We start from the raw sequence: 16564 nt of genomic DNA on the forward strand, positions 1-16564 counted from the left end.
AATCAATGCTAATCTATTCACGTAGGCCTAATCAATGCTACTCAATTAATGTAGGCCTAATCAATGCTAATCTATTCATGTAGACCTAATCAATGCTAATCAATTAATGTAGGCCTAATCAATGGTAATCAATTCAAATTAATAAATGAATTTGTTTTAAATGACAACTTTATTATTCGGCCCATAACTAATGTTGTGTAGAGATCCTCCAATGTCGTGGTGTAATTTGTTCCCTCTGGGAGGGTGAAGCCCGTCTGGCTTGGACAAACAAGAAGTTTCCCAGGACTTTGTTTTAATAAGGCCTTATCTTTATTTGATATGTCTTGTAACCCTGGTCCTCTGTTTGACTGGTGCTAGATAAGGAGGATCTATGCTAGCGTTGAATACCCGGTAACTGGTCAATCAATAACATTGAGTGTTGATAACAATAGTATTGATAAAGCCCTTCTTACATCAGCTGATATCACAAAGTGCTGTACAGAAACCCAGCCTAAAACCCCCAAACAACAAGCAATGCAGGTGTAGAAGCACGGTGGGGCTAGGAAAAACTCCTTAGAAAGGCCAGAACCTAGGAGGAAACCTAGAGAGGAACCAGGCTATGAGGGGTGGCCAGTCCTCTTCTGGCTGTGCCGGGTGGAGATTATAACAGAACATGGCCAAGATGTTCAAATGTTCATAAATGACCAGCATGGTCAAATAATAATAATCACAGTGGTTGTAGAGGGTGCAACAGGTCAGTACCTCAGGAGTAAATGTCAGTTGGCTTTTCATAGCCGATCATTAAGAGTATCTCTACCGCTCCTGCTGTCTCTAGAGAGTTGAAAATAGCAGGTCTGGGACAGGTAGCTCGTCCGGTGAACAGGTCAGGGTTCCATAGCCGCAGGCAGAACAGTTGAAACTGGAGCACCCTATTGGCTGGTGGGGATAAAGCATCCCGGGTCACGTGACCCCCACAGAGAACACAACCCTATAGGCTGGTGGGGGTAAAGCATCCCGGGTCACGTGACCCCCACAGAGAGAAGACCTCCCTATAGGCTGGTGGGGGTAAAGCATCCCGGGTCACGTGACCCCCACAGAGAGAAGACCTCCCTATAGGCTGGTGGGGGTAAAGCATCCCGGGTCACGTGACCCCCACAGAGAGAAGACCTCCCTATAGGCTGGTGGGGGTAAAGCATCCCGGGTCACGTGACCCCCACAGAGAGAAGACCTCCCTATAGGCTGGTGGGGGTAAAGCCAGCAGCATTGCAGTTCTTGACACAAACCGGTGCGCCTGTCACCTACTACCATACCCCGTTCAAAGGCACTTAAATATTTTATCTTGCCCATTCGCCCTCTGAATGGCACACATACATAATCCATGTCACAATCCATGTCTCAAGGCTTAAAAATCCTTCTTTAACCTGTCCGCTCCCCTTCATCTACACTGATTGAAGTGGATTTAACAAGTGACATCAATAAGGGATCATAGCTTTCACCTGGATTCACCTGGTCAGTGTGTGTCATGGAAAGAGTAGGTGTTCCTAATGTTTTGTACACCCGTATATTTAAGCAGAGAGGCCGATGGGATATGGATGCATATTTAAGCAGAGAGGCCGATGGGATATGGATGCATATTTAAACAGAGAGACCGATGGGATATGGATGCATATTTAAGCAGAGAGGCCAATGGGATATGGATGCATATTTAAGCAGAGAGGCCGATGGGATATGGATGCATATTTAAGCAGAGAGGCCAATGGGATATGGATGCATATTTAAAAAGAGAGGCCGATGGGATATGGATGCATATTTAAACAGAGAGGCCGATGGGATATGGACGCATATTTAAACAGAGAGGCCGATGGGATATGGACGCATATTTAAGCAGAGAGGCCGATGGGATATGGACGCATATTTAAGCAGAGAGGCCGATGGGATATGGATGCATATTTAAACAGAGAGGCCGATGGGATATGGACGCATATTTAAGCAGAGAGGCCGATGGGATATGGACGCATATTTAAGCAGAGAGGCCGATGGGATATGGATGCATATTTAAACAGAGAGGCCGATGGGATATGGACGCATATTTAAGCAGAGAGGCCGATGGGATATGGATGCATATTTAAGCAGAGAGGCCGATGGGATATGGATGCATATTTAAGCAGAGAGGCCGATGGGATATGGACGCATATTTAAGCAGAGAGGCCGATGGGATATGGATGCATATTTAAACAGAGAGGCCGATGGGATATGGATGCATATTTAAACAGAGAGGCCGATGGGATATGGACGCATATTTAAACAGTGAGGTCGATGGGATATGGATGCATATTTAAGCAGAGAGGCCGATGGGATATGGATGCATATTTAAGCAGAGAGGCCGATGGGATATGGATGCATATTTAAGCAGAGAGGCCGATGGGATATGGACGCATATTTAAGCAGAGAGGCCGATGGGATATGGATGCATATTTAAGCAGAGAGGCCGATGGGATATGGATGCCTGATGAAGCAGAGAGGCCGATGGGATATGGATGCATATTTAAGCAGAGAGGCCGATGGGATATGGATGCATATTTAAACAGAGAGGCCGATGGGATATGGATGCCTATTTAAGCAGTGAGGCCGATGGGATATGGATGCCTATTTAAGCAGTGAGGCCGATGGGATATGGATGCCTATTTAAGCAGAGAGGCCGATGGGATATGGATGCATATTTAAACAGAGAGGCCGATGGGATATGGACGCCTGATGAAGCAGAGAGGCCGATGGGATATGGATGCCTATTTAAGCAGTGAGGCCGATGGGATATGGATGCATATTTAAGCAGAGAGGCCGATGGGATATGGATGCATATTTAAGCAGAGAGGCCGATGGGATATGGATGCATATTTAAGCAGAGAGGCCGATGGGATATGGATGCATATTTAAGCAGAGAGGCCGATGGGATATGGATGCCTGATGAAGCAGAGAGGCCGATGGGATATGGATGCCTGATGAAGCAGAGAGGCCGATGGGATATGGATGCATATTTAAGCAGAGAGGCCGATGGGATATGGATGCATATTTAAACAGAGAGGCCGATGGGATATGGATGCCTATTTAAGCAGTGAGGCCGATGGGATATGGATGCCTATTTAAGCAGTGAGGCCGATGGGATATGGATGCCTATTTAAGCAGAGAGGCCGATGGGATATGGATGCATATTTAAACAGAGAGGCCGATGGGATATGGACGCCTGATGAAGCAGAGAGGCCGATGGGATATGGATGCCTATTTAAGCAGTGAGGCCGATGGGATATGGATGCATATTTAAGCAGAGAGGCCGATGGGATATGGATGCATATTTAAGCAGAGAGGCCGATGGGATATGGATGCATATTTAAGCAGAGAGGCCGATGGGATATGGATGCATATTTAAACAGAGAGGCCGATGGGATATGGATGCATATTTAAACAGAGAGGCCGATGGGATATGGATGCATATTTAAGCAGAGAGGCCGATGGGATATGGATGCATATTTAAGCAGAGAGGCCGATGGGATATGGATGCATATTTAAGCAGTGAGGCCGATGGGATATGGATGCCTATTTAAGCAGAGAGGCCGATGGGATATGGATGCATATTTAAGCAGTGAGGCCGATGGGATATGGATGCCTATTTAAGCAGTGAGGCCGATGGGATATGGATGCCTATTTAAGCAGTGAGGCCGATGGGATATGGATGCATATTTAAGCAGAGAGGCCGATGGGATATGGATGCATATTTAAGCAGAGAGGCCGATGGGATATGGATGCATATTTAAGCAGAGAGGCCGATGGGATATGGATGCATATTTAAGCAGAGAGGCCGATGGGATATGGATGCATATTTAAGCAGTGAGGCCGATGGGATATGGATGCATATTTAAACAGAGAGGCCGATGGGATATGGATGCATATTTAAGCAGAGAGGCCGATGGGATATGGATGCATATTTAAGCAGAGAGGCCGATGGGATATGGACGCATATTTAAGCAGAGAGGCCGATGGGATATGGACGCATATTTAAGCAGAGAGGCCGATGGGATATGGACGCCTATTTAAGCAGAGAGGCCGATGGGATATGGACGCCTGATGAAGACCTAAGGGTCGGAACGTTGTTATAAATAACTATCACCTGGGAGCAGCAGTGTTTTCCTTTCTGTTTTCCATATTGACAATATACCACGGATGAGGGCTGTTCTTAGGCACGACGCAACGCCGAGTGTCTGGATACAGGCCTTAGCCGTGGTATATTGGCCATGTACCACAAACCCCCGAGGTGCCTTATTGCTATTGTAAACTGGTTACCGACAGAAATAGAACAGTAAACAAGTAGTTTTGAGGCATACCCGTGTTATATTGTCTGATATACCACAGCTTTCAGCCAATCAGCATCCAGGACCCAAACTAGACGGTTTATAATTAAGAAATAAGGCACGAGGGGTTTGTGGTATATTGCCAATATACCACGGCTAAGAGCTGTTCTTAGGCACGACGCATCGCAGAGTGCCTGGACACAGCCCTTAATTATAAACTGGGTGGTTCGAGCTCTGAGTGTTGATTGGCTGACAGCAATGGTATATCAGATCGTATACCACGGGTATGACAAAACGTTTATTTTTACTGCTCTAATTACGTTGGTAACCAGTTTATAACAGCAACAAGGGAATAATGGATACCTAGTCAATTGTACAACTGAATGCATTCAACTGAAATGTGTCTTCCACATTTAACCCAACCCCTCTGAATCGGGGGGGTGCGGGGGGGGCTGCCTTAATCGACATCCACGTCATCGGCGCCCACCTCGGGGGGTTTGTGATACATGGCCAATATACCGCGACTAAGGGCAGTGTCCAGGCACTCCGTGTTACCACACCTCATTGGGCCTTATTGCTTAAATATATGTCTCTGCTTTGTGACTATTCAAGTTTTTATGGATCTAACGTGAGATTGCTATTCTTTCTGGTTGTTTACAGAACAACTGGTGCTGTGAGATCAGGATGTCGGGAGTCAAGGTGGCTGTGAGATCAGGAAATCAGGAGTCAAGGTGGCTGTGAGATCAGGAGTCAAGGTGGCTGTGAGATCAGGAGTCAAGGTGGCTGTGAGATCAGGATATCGGGAGTCAAGGTGGCTGTGAGATCAGGATATCAGGAGTCAAGGTGGCTGTGAGATCAGGATATCAGGAGTCAAGGTGGCTGTGAGATCAGGATATCAGGAGTCAAGGTGGCTGTGAGATCAGGATATCAGGAGTCAAGGTGGCTGTGAGATCAGGATATCAGGAGTCAAGGTGGCTGTGAGATCAGGATATCAGGAGTCAAGGTGGCTGTGAGATCAGGATATCAGGAGTCAAGGTGGCTGTGGGATCAGGAGTCAAGGTGGCTGTGAGATCAGGATATCAGGAGTCAAGGTGGCTGTGAGATCAGGATATCAGGAGTCAAGGTGGCTGTGGGATCAGGAGTCAAGGTGGCTGTGAGATCAGGAGATCAGGAGTCAAGGTGGCTGTGAGATCAGGATATCAGGAGTCAAGGTGGCTGTGAGATCAGGAGTAAAGGTGGCTGTGAGATCAGGAGTAAAGGTGGCTGTGAGATCAGGAGATCAGGAGTCAAGGTGGCCGTGAGATCAGGATATCAGGAGTCAAGGTGGCTGTGAGATCAGGATATCGGGAGTCAAGGTGGCTGTGAGATCAGGAGATCAGGAGTCAAGGTGGCTGTGAGATCAGGATATCAGGAGTCAAGGTGGCTGTGAGATCAGGATATCGGGAGTCAAGGTGGCTGTGAGATCAGGAGTCAAGGTGGCTGTGAGATCAGGATATCAGGAGTCAAGGTGGCTGTGAGATCAGGATATCGGGAGTCAAGGTGGCTGTGAGATCAGGATATCGGGAGTCAAGGTGGCCGTGAGATCAGGATATCAGGAGTCAAGGTGGCTGTGAGATCAGGATATCAGGAGTCAAGGTGGCTGTGAGATCAGGATATCAGGAGTCAAGGTGGCTGTGAGATCAGGATATCAGGAGTCAAGGTGGCTGTGAGATCAGGATATCAGGAGTCAAGGTGGCTGTGAGATCAGGATATCAGGAGTCAAGGTGGCCGTGAGATCAGGATATCAGGAGTCAAGGTGGCCGTGAGATCAGGATATCAGGAGTCAAGGTGGCTGTGAGATCAGGATATCAGGAGTCAAGGTGGCTGTGAGATCAGGAGTCAAGGTGGCTGTGAGATCAGGATATCAGGAGTCAAGGTGGCTGTGAGATCAGGATAACAGGAGTCAAGGTGGCTGTGAGATCAGGATATCAGGAGTCAAGGTGGCTGTGAGATCAGGAGTCAAGGTGGCTGTGAGATCAGGAGTCAAGGTGGCTGTGAGATTAGGAGTCAAGGTGGCTGTGAGATTAGGAGTCAAGGTGGCTGTGAGATCAGGAGTCAAGGTGGCCGTGAGATCAGGATATCAGGAGTCAAGGTGGCTGTGAGATCAGGATATCAGGAGTCAAGGTGGCTGTGAGATCAGGATAACAGGAGTCAAGGTGGCTGTGAGATCAGGATATCAGGAGTCAAGGTGGCTGTGAGATCAGGATATCGGGAGTCAAGGTGGCTGTGAGATCAGGAGTCAAGGTGGCTGTGAGATCAGGAGTCAAGGTGGCTGTGAGATCAGGATATCAGGAGTCAAGGTGGCTGTGTGATCAGGATATCAGGAGTCAAGGTGGCTGTGAGATCAGGATATCGGGAGTCAAGGTGGCTGTGAGATCAGGAGATCAGGAGTCAAGGTGGCTGTGAGATCAGGATATCGGGAGTCAAGGTGGCTGTGAGATCAGGAGATCAGGAGTCAAGGTGGCTGTGAGATCAGGATATCAGGAGTCAAGGTGGCTGTGAGATCAGGAGATCAGGAGTCAAGGTGGCTGTGAGATCAGGATATCAGGAGTCAAGGTGGCTGTGAGATCAGGATAACAGGAGTCAAGGTGGCTGTGAGATCAGGAGTCAAGGTGGCTGTGTGATCAGGATATCGGGAGTCAAGGTGGCTGTGAGATCAGGATATCGGGAGTCAAGGTGGCTGTGAGATCAGGAGATCAGGAGTCAAGGTGGCTGTGAGATCAGGATATCAGGAGTCAAGGTGGCTGTGAGATCAGGATAACAGGAGTCAAGGTGGCTGTGAGATCAGGAGTCAAGGTGGCTGTGTGATCAGGAGTCAAGGTGGCTGTGAGATCAGGAGTCAAGGTGGCTGTGAGATCAGGAGTCAAGGTGGCTGTGAGATCAGGAGTCAAGGTGGCTGTGAGATCAGGAGTCAAGGTGGCTGTGAGATTAGGAGTCAAGGTGGCTGTGAGATTAGGAGTCAAGGTGGCTGTGAGATCAGGAGTCAAGGTGGCTGTGAGATCAGGAGTCAAGGTGGCTGTGAGATTAGGATATCAGGAGTCAAGGTGGCTGTGAGATCAGGAGTCAAGGTGGCTGTGAGATCAGGAGTCAAGGTGGCTGTGAGATCAGGATATCAGGAGTCAAGGTGGCTGTGAGATCAGGATATCAGGAGTCAAGGTGGCTGTGAGATCAGGATATCAGGAGTCAAGGTGGCTGTGAGATCAGGATATCAGGAGTCAAGGTGGCTGTGAGATCAGGATATCAGGAGTCAAGGTGGCTGTGAGATCAGGATATCAGGAGTCAAGGTGGCTGTGAGATCAGGATATCAGGAGTCAAGGTGGATGTGAGATCAGGATATCAGGAGTCAAGGTGGCTGTGAGATCAGGATATCAGGAGTCAAGGTGGCTGTGAGATCAGGATATCAGGAGTCAAGGTGGCTGTGAGATCAGGATATCAGGAGTCAAGGTGGCTGTGAGATCAGGATATCAGGAGTCAAGGTGGCTGTGAGATCAGGATATCAGGAGTCAAGGTGGCTGTGAGATCAGGATATCAGGAGTCAAGGTGGCTGTGAGATCAGGATATCAGGAGTCAATGTGGCTGTGAGATCAGGATATCAGGAGTCAAGGTGGCTGTGAGATCAGGATATCAGGAGTCAAGGTGGCTGTGAGATCAGGATATCAGGAGTCAAGGTGGCTGTGTGATCAGGATATCAGGAGTCAAGGTGGCTGTGAGATCAGGAGTCAAGGTGGCTGTGTGATCAGGATATCAGGAGTCAAGGTGGCTGTGAGATCAGGATATCAGGAGTCAAGGTGGCTGTGAGATCAGGATAACAGGAGTCAAGGTGGCTGTGAGATCAGGATATCAGGAGTCAAGGTGGCTGTGAGATCAGGAGTCAAGGTGGCTGTGAGATCAGGAGTCAAGGTGGCTGTGAGATCAGGAGTCAAGGTGGCTGTGAGATTAGGAGTCAAGGTGGCTGTGAGATTAGGAGTCAAGGTGGCTGTGAGATTAGGAGTCAAGGTGGCTGTGAGATCAGGAGTCAAGGTGGCTGTGAGATCAGGAGTCAAGGTGGCTGTGAGATTAGGATATCAGGAGTCAAGGTGGCTGTGAGATCAGGATATCAGGAGTCAAGGTGGCTGTGAGATCAGGATATCAGGAGTCAAGGTGGCTGTGAGATCAGGATATCAGGAGTCAAGGTGGCTGTGTGATCAGGATATCAGGAGTCAAGGTGGCTGTGTGATCAGGAGTCAAGGTGGCTGTGAGATCAGGAGTCAAGGTGGCTGTGAGATTAGGATATCAGGAGTCAAGGTGGCTGTGAGATCAGGATATCAGGAGTCAAGGTGGCTGTGAGATCAGGATATCAGGAGTCAAGGTGGCTGTGAGATCAGGATATCAGGAGTCAAGGTGGCTGTGTGATCAGGATATCAGGAGTCAAGGTGGCTGTGTGATCAGGATATCAGGAGTCAAGGTGGCAGTGAGATCAGGAGTCAAGGTGGCTGTGAGATCAGGAGTCAAGGTGGCTGTGAGATCAGGAGTCAAGGTGGCTGTGAGATCAGGATATCGGGAGTCAAGGTGGCTGTGAGATCAGGAAATCAGGAGTCAAGGTGGCCGTGAGATCAGGATATCAGGAGTCAAGGTGGCTGTGAGATCAGGAGATCAGGAGTCAAGGTGGCTGTGAGATCAGGATATCAGGAGTCAAGGTGGCTGTGAGATCAGGATATCAGGAGTCAAGGTGGCTGTGAGATCAGGAGTCAAGGTGGCTGTGTGATCAGGATATCGGGAGTCAAGGTGGCTGTGAGATCAGGATATCGGGAGTCAAGGTGGCTGTGAGATCAGGAGATCGGGAGTCAAGGTGGCTGTGAGATCAGGATATCAGGAGTCAAGGTGGCTGTGAGATCAGGATATCAGGAGTCAAGGTGGCCGTGAGATCAGGATATCAGGAGTCAAGGTGGCTGTGGGATCAGGATATCGGGAGTCAAGGTGACCGTGAGATCAGGATATCAGGAGTCAAGGTGGCTGTGAGATCAGGATATCAGGAGTCAAGGTGGCTGTGAGATCAGGATAACAGGAGTCAAGGTGGCTGTGAGATCAGGATATCAGGAGTCAAGGTGGCTGTGAGATCAGGATATCAGGAGTCAAGGTGGCTGTGTGATCAGGATATCAGGAGTCAAGGTGGCTGTGTGATCAGGAGTCAAGGTGGCTGTGAGATCAGGAGTCAAGGTGGCTGTGAGATCAGGAGTCAAGGTGGCTGTGAGATTAGGATATCAGGAGTCAAGGTGGCTGTGAGATCAGGATATCAGGAGTCAAGGTGGCTGTGAGATCAGGATATCAGGAGTCAAGGTGGCTGTGAGATCAGGATATCAGGAGTCAAGGTGGCTGTGTGATCAGGATATCAGGAGTCAAGGTGGCTGTGTGATCAGGATATCAGGAGTCAAGGTGGCAGTGAGATCAGGAGTCAAGGTGGCTGTGAGATCAGGAGTCAAGGTGGCTGTGAGATCAGGAGTCAAGGTGGCTGTGAGATCAGGATATCGGGAGTCAAGGTGGCTGTGAGATCAGGAAATCAGGAGTCAAGGTGGCCGTGAGATCAGGATATCAGGAGTCAAGGTGGCTGTGAGATCAGGAGATCAGGAGTCAAGGTGGCTGTGAGATCAGGATATCAGGAGTCAAGGTGGCTGTGAGATCAGGATATCAGGAGTCAAGGTGGCTGTGAGATCAGGAGTCAAGGTGGCTGTGTGATCAGGATATCGGGAGTCAAGGTGGCTGTGAGATCAGGATATCGGGAGTCAAGGTGGCTGTGAGATCAGGAGATCGGGAGTCAAGGTGGCTGTGAGATCAGGATATCAGGAGTCAAGGTGGCTGTGAGATCAGGATATCAGGAGTCAAGGTGGCCGTGAGATCAGGATATCAGGAGTCAAGGTGGCTGTGGGATCAGGATATCGGGAGTCAAGGTGACCGTGAGATCAGGATATCAGGAGTCAAGGTGGCAGTGAGATCAGGAGTCAAGGTGGCTGTGAGATCAGGAGTCAAGGTGGCTGTGAGATCAGGAGTCAAGGTGGCTGTGAGATCAGGATATCGGGAGTCAAGGTGGCTGTGAGATCAGGAAATCAGGAGTCAAGGTGGCCGTGAGATCAGGATATCAGGAGTCAAGGTGGCTGTGAGATCAGGAGATCAGGAGTCAAGGTGGCTGTGAGATCAGGATATCAGGAGTCAAGGTGGCTGTGAGATCAGGATATCAGGAGTCAAGGTGGCTGTGAGATCAGGAGTCAAGGTGGCTGTGTGATCAGGATATCGGGAGTCAAGGTGGCTGTGAGATCAGGATATCGGGAGTCAAGGTGGCTGTGAGATCAGGAGATCGGGAGTCAAGGTGGCTGTGAGATCAGGATATCAGGAGTCAAGGTGGCTGTGAGATCAGGATATCAGGAGTCAAGGTGGCCGTGAGATCAGGATATCAGGAGTCAAGGTGGCTGTGGGATCAGGATATCGGGAGTCAAGGTGACCGTGAGATCAGGATATCAGGAGTCAAGGTGGCTGTGAGATCAGGATATCAGGAGTCAAGGTGGCTGTGAGATCAGGATAACAGGAGTCAAGGTGGCTGTGAGATCAGGATATCAGGAGTCAAGGTGGCTGTGAGATCAGGATATCAGGAGTCAAGGTGGCTGTGAGATCAGGAGTCAAGGTGGCTGTGAGATCAGGAGTCAAGGTGGCTGTGAGATCAGGAGTCAAGGTGGCTGTGAGATCAGGAGTCAAGGTGGCTGTGAGATTAGGAGTCAAGGTGGCTGTGAGATCAGGAGTCAAGGTGGCTGTGAGATCATGAGTCAAGGTGGCTGTGAGATTAGGATATCAGGAGTCAAGGTGGCTGTGAGATCAGGAGTCAAGGTGGCTGTGTGATCAGGATATCAGGAGTCAAGGTGGCTGTGAGATCAGGAGTCAAGGTGGCTGTGAGATCAGGATATCAGGAGTCAAGGTGGCTGTGAGATCAGGATATCAGGAGTCAAGGTGGCTGTGTGATCAGGATATCAGGAGTCAAGGTGGCTGTGAGATCAGGATATCAGGAGTCAAGGTGGCTGTGTGATCAGGAGTCAAGGTGGCTGTGAGATCAGGATATCAGGAGTCAAGGTGGCTGTGTGATCAGGATATCAGGAGTCAAGGTGGCTGTGAGATCAGGATATCAGGAGTCAAGGTGGCTGTGAGATCAGGATATCAGGAGTCAAGGTGGCTGTGAGATCAGGATATCAGGAGTCAAGGTGGCAGTGAGATCAGGATATCAGGAGTCAAGGTGGCTGTGAGATCAGGATATCGGGAGTCAAGGTGGCTGTGAGATCAGGATATCGGGAGTCAAGGTGGCTGTGAGATCAGGAAATCAGGAGTCAAGGTGGCCGTGAGATCAGGAGTCAAGGTGGCTGTGAGATCAGGATATCGGGAGTCAAGGTGGCTGTGAGATCAGGAGTCAAGGTGGCTGTGAGATCAGGATATCGGGAGTCAAGGTGGCTGTGAGATCAGGATATAGGGAGTCAAGGTGGCTGTGAGATCAGGATATCGGGAGTCAAGGTGGCTGTGAGATCAGGATATCGGGAGTCAAGGTGGCTGTGAGATCAGGATATCGGGAGTCAAGGTGGCTGTGAGATCAGGATATCAGGAGTCAAGGTGGCTGTGAGATCAGGATATCGGGAGTCAAGGTGGCTGTGAGATCAGGATATCAGGAGTCAAGGTGGCTGTGAGATCAGGATATCAGGAGTCAAGGTGGCTGTGAGATCAGGATATCAGGAGTCAAGGTGGCTGTGAGATCAGGATATCGGGAGTCAAGGTGGCTGTGAGATCAGGATATCAGGAGTCAAGGTGGCTGTGAGATCAGGAGTCAAGGTGGCTGTGAGATCAGGATATCAGGAGTCAAGGTGGCCGTGAGATCAGGATATCAGGAGTCAAGGTGGCTGTGAGATCAGGATATCAGGAGTCAATGTGGCTGTGAGATCAGGATATCAGGAGTCAAGGTGGCTGTGAGATCAGGATATCAGGAGTCAAGGTGGCTGTGAGATCAGGATATCAGGAGTCAAGGTGGCTGTGAGATCAGGAGTCAAGGTGGCTGTGAGATCAGGATATCAGGAGTCAAGGTGGCTGTGTGATCAGGATATCAGGAGTCAAGGTGGCCGTGAGATCAGGATATCAGGAGTCAAGGTGGCCGTGAGATCAGGATATCAGGAGTCAAGGTGGCCGTGAGATCAGGATATCAGGAGTCAAGGTGGCCGTGAGATCAGGATATCAGGAGTCAAGGTGGCCGTGAGATCAGGATATCAGGAGTCAAGGTGGCCGTGAGATCAGGATATCAGGAGTCAAGGTGGCTGTGAGATCAGGATATCAGGAGTCAAGGTGGCTGTGAGATCAGGATATCAGGAGTCAAGGTGGCTGTGAGATCAGGATATCAGGAGTCAAGGTGGCTGTGAGATCAGGATATCAGGAGTGAAGGTGGCTGTGAGATCAGGATATCAGGAGTCAAGGTGGCCGTGAGATCAGGATATCAGGAGTCAAGGTGGCTGTGAGATCAGGATATCAGGAGTCAAGGTGGCTGTGAGATCAGGAGTCAAGGTGGCTGTGAGATCAGGATATCAGGAGTCAAGGTGGCTGTGAGATCAGGATATCAGGAGTCAAGGTGGCTGTGTGATCAGGATATCAGGAGTCAAGGTGGCTGTGAGATCAGGATAACAGGAGTCAAGGTGGCTGTGAGATCAGGAGTCAAGGTGGCTGTGAGATCAGGAGTCATGGTGGCTGTGTGATCAGGATATCAGGAGTCAAGGTGGCTGTGAGATCAGGATATCAGGAGTCAAGGTGGCTGTGAGATCAGGATATCAGGAGTCAAGGTGGCTGTGAGATCAGGAGTCAAGGTGGCTGTGAGATCAGGAGTCAAGGTGGCTGTGAGATCAGGAGTCAAGGTGGCTGTGAGATTAGGAGTCAAGGTGGCTGTGAGATTAGGAGTCAAGGTGGCTGTGAGATCAGGAGTCAAGGTGGCTGTGAGATTAGGATATCAGGAGTCAAGGTGGCTGTGAGATCAGGATATCAGGAGTCAAGGTGGCTGTGAGATCAGGATATCAGGAGTCAAGGTGGCCGTGAGATCAGGATATCAGGAGTCAAGGTGGCTGTGAGATCAGGATATCAGGAGTCAAGGTGGCTGTGAGATCAGGATATCAGGAGTCAAGGTGGCTGTGAGATCAGGATATCAGGAGTCAAGGTGGCTGTGAGATCAGGATATCAGGAGTCAAGGTGGCTGTGTGATCAGGATATCAGGAGTCAAGGTGGCTGTGAGATCAGGATATCAGGAGTCAAGGTGGCTGTGAGATCAGGATATCAGGAGTCAAGGTGGCCGTGAGATCAGGATATCAGGAGTCAAGGTGGCTGTGAGATCAGGATATCAGGAGTCAAGGTGGCTGTGAGATCAGGATATCAGGAGTCAATGTGGCTGTGAGATCAGGATATCAGGAGTCAAGGTGGCTGTGAGATCAGGATATCAGGAGTCAAGGTGGCTGTGAGATCAGGATATCAGGAGTCAAGGTGGCTGTGAGATCAGGATATCAGGAGTCAAGGTGGCTGTGAGATCAGGATAACAGGAGTCAAGGTGGCTGTGAGATCAGGAGTCAAGGTGGCTGTGTGATCAGGATATCAGGAGTCAAGGTGGCCGTGAGATCAGGATATCAGGAGTCAAGGTGGCTGTGAGATCAGGATAACAGGAGTCAAGGTGGCTGTGAGATCAGGATATCAGGAGTCAAGGTGGCTGTGAGATCAGGAGTCAAGGTGGCTGTGAGATCAGGAGTCAAGGTGGCTGTGAGATCAGGAGTCAAGGTGGCTGTGAGATTAGGAGTCAAGGTGGCTGTGAGATTAGGAGTCAAGGTGGCTGTGAGATTAGGAGTCAAGGTGGCTGTGAGATCAGGAGTCAAGGTGGCTGTGTGATTAGGAGTCAAGGTGGCTGTGAGATCAGGAGTCAAGGTGGCTGTGAGATCAGGAGTCAAGGTGGCTGTGTGATTAGGATATCAGGAGTCAAGGTGGCTGTGAGATCAGGATATCAGGAGTCAAGGTGGCTGTGAGATCAGGATATCAGGAGTCAAGGTGGCTGTGAGATCAGGATATCAGGAGTCAAGGTGGCTGTGAGATCAGGATATCAGGAGTCAAGGTGGCTGTGAGATCAGGATATCAGGAGTCAAGGTGGCTGTGAGATCAGGATATCAGGAGTCAAGGTGGCTGTGAGATCAGGATATCAGGAGTCAAGGTGGCTGTGTGATCAGGATATCAGGAGTCAAGGTGGCTGTGTGATCAGGATATCAGGAGTCAAGGTGGCAGTGAGATCAGGAGTCAAGGTGGCTGTGAGATCAGGAGTCAAGGTGGCTGTGAGATCAGGAGTCAAGGTGGCTGTGAGATCAGGATATCGGGAGTCAAGGTGGCTGTGAGATCAGGAAATCAGGAGTCAAGGTGGCCGTGAGATCAGGATATCAGGAGTCAAGGTGGCTGTGAGATCAGGAGATCAGGAGTCAAGGTGGCTGTGAGATCAGGATATCAGGAGTCAAGGTGGCTGTGAGATCAGGATATCAGGAGTCAAGGTGGCTGTGAGATCAGGAGTCAAGGTGGCTGTGTGATCAGGATATCGGGAGTCAAGGTGGCTGTGAGATCAGGATATCGGGAGTCAAGGTGGCTGTGAGATCAGGAGATCGGGAGTCAAGGTGGCTGTGAGATCAGGATATCAGGAGTCAAGGTGGCTGTGAGATCAGGATATCAGGAGTCAAGGTGGCCGTGAGATCAGGATATCAGGAGTCAAGGTGGCTGTGGGATCAGGATATCGGGAGTCAAGGTGACCGTGAGATCAGGATATCAGGAGTCAAGGTGGCTGTGAGATCAGGATATCAGGAGTCAAGGTGGCTGTGAGATCAGGATAACAGGAGTCAAGGTGGCTGTGAGATCAGGATATCAGGAGTCAAGGTGGCTGTGAGATCAGGATATCAGGAGTCAAGGTGGCTGTGTGATCAGGATATCAGGAGTCAAGGTGGCTGTGTGATCAGGAGTCAAGGTGGCTGTGAGATCAGGAGTCAAGGTGGCTGTGAGATTAGGATATCAGGAGTCAAGGTGGCTGTGAGATCAGGATATCAGGAGTCAAGGTGGCTGTGAGATCAGGATATCAGGAGTCAAGGTGGCTGTGAGATCAGGATATCAGGAGTCAAGGTGGCTGTGTGATCAGGATATCAGGAGTCAAGGTGGCTGTGTGATCAGGATATCAGGAGTCAAGGTGGCAGTGAGATCAGGAGTCAAGGTGGCTGTGAGATCAGGAGTCAAGGTGGCTGTGAGATCAGGAGTCAAGGTGGCTGTGAGATCAGGATATCGGGAGTCAAGGTGGCTGTGAGATCAGGAAATCAGGAGTCAAGGTGGCCGTGAGATCAGGATATCAGGAGTCAAGGTGGCTGTGAGATCAGGAGATCAGGAGTCAAGGTGGCTGTGAGATCAGGATATCAGGAGTCAAGGTGGCTGTGAGATCAGGATATCAGGAGTCAAGGTGGCTGTGAGATCAGGAGTCAAGGTGGCTGTGTGATCAGGATATCGGGAGTCAAGGTGGCTGTGAGATCAGGATATCGGGAGTCAAGGTGGCTGTGAGATCAGGAGATCGGGAGTCAAGGTGGCTGTGAGATCAGGATATCAGGAGTCAAGGTGGCTGTGAGATCAGGATATCAGGAGTCAAGGTGGCCGTGAGATCAGGATATCAGGAGTCAAGGTGGCTGTGGGATCAGGATATCGGGAGTCAAGGTGACCGTGAGATCAGGATATCAGGAGTCAAGGTGGCAGTGAGATCAGGAGTCAAGGTGGCTGTGAGATCAGGAGTCAAGGTGGCTGTGAGATCAGGAGTCAAGGTGGCTGTGAGATCAGGATATCGGGAGTCAAGGTGGCTGTGAGATCAGGAAATCAGGAGTCAAGGTGGCCGTGAGATCAGGATATCAGGAGTCAAGGTGGCTGTGAGATCAGGAGATCAGGAGTCAAGGTGGCTGTGAGATCAGGATATCAGGAGTCAAGGTGGCTGTGAGATCAGGATATCAGGAGTCAAGGTGGCTGTGAGATCAGGAGTCAAGGTGGCTGTGTGATCAGGATATCGGGAGTCAAGGTGGCTGTGAGATCAGGATATCGGGAGTCAAGGTGGCTGTGAGATCAGGAGATCGGGAGTCAAGGTGGCTGTGAGATCAGGATATCAGGAGTCAAGGTGGCTG

The sequence above is a fragment of the Salvelinus fontinalis genome, unplaced genomic scaffold (assembly GCF_029448725.1).
Source record: "Salvelinus fontinalis isolate EN_2023a unplaced genomic scaffold, ASM2944872v1 scaffold_0035, whole genome shotgun sequence".
NCBI lineage: Eukaryota > Metazoa > Chordata > Actinopteri > Salmoniformes > Salmonidae > Salvelinus > Salvelinus fontinalis.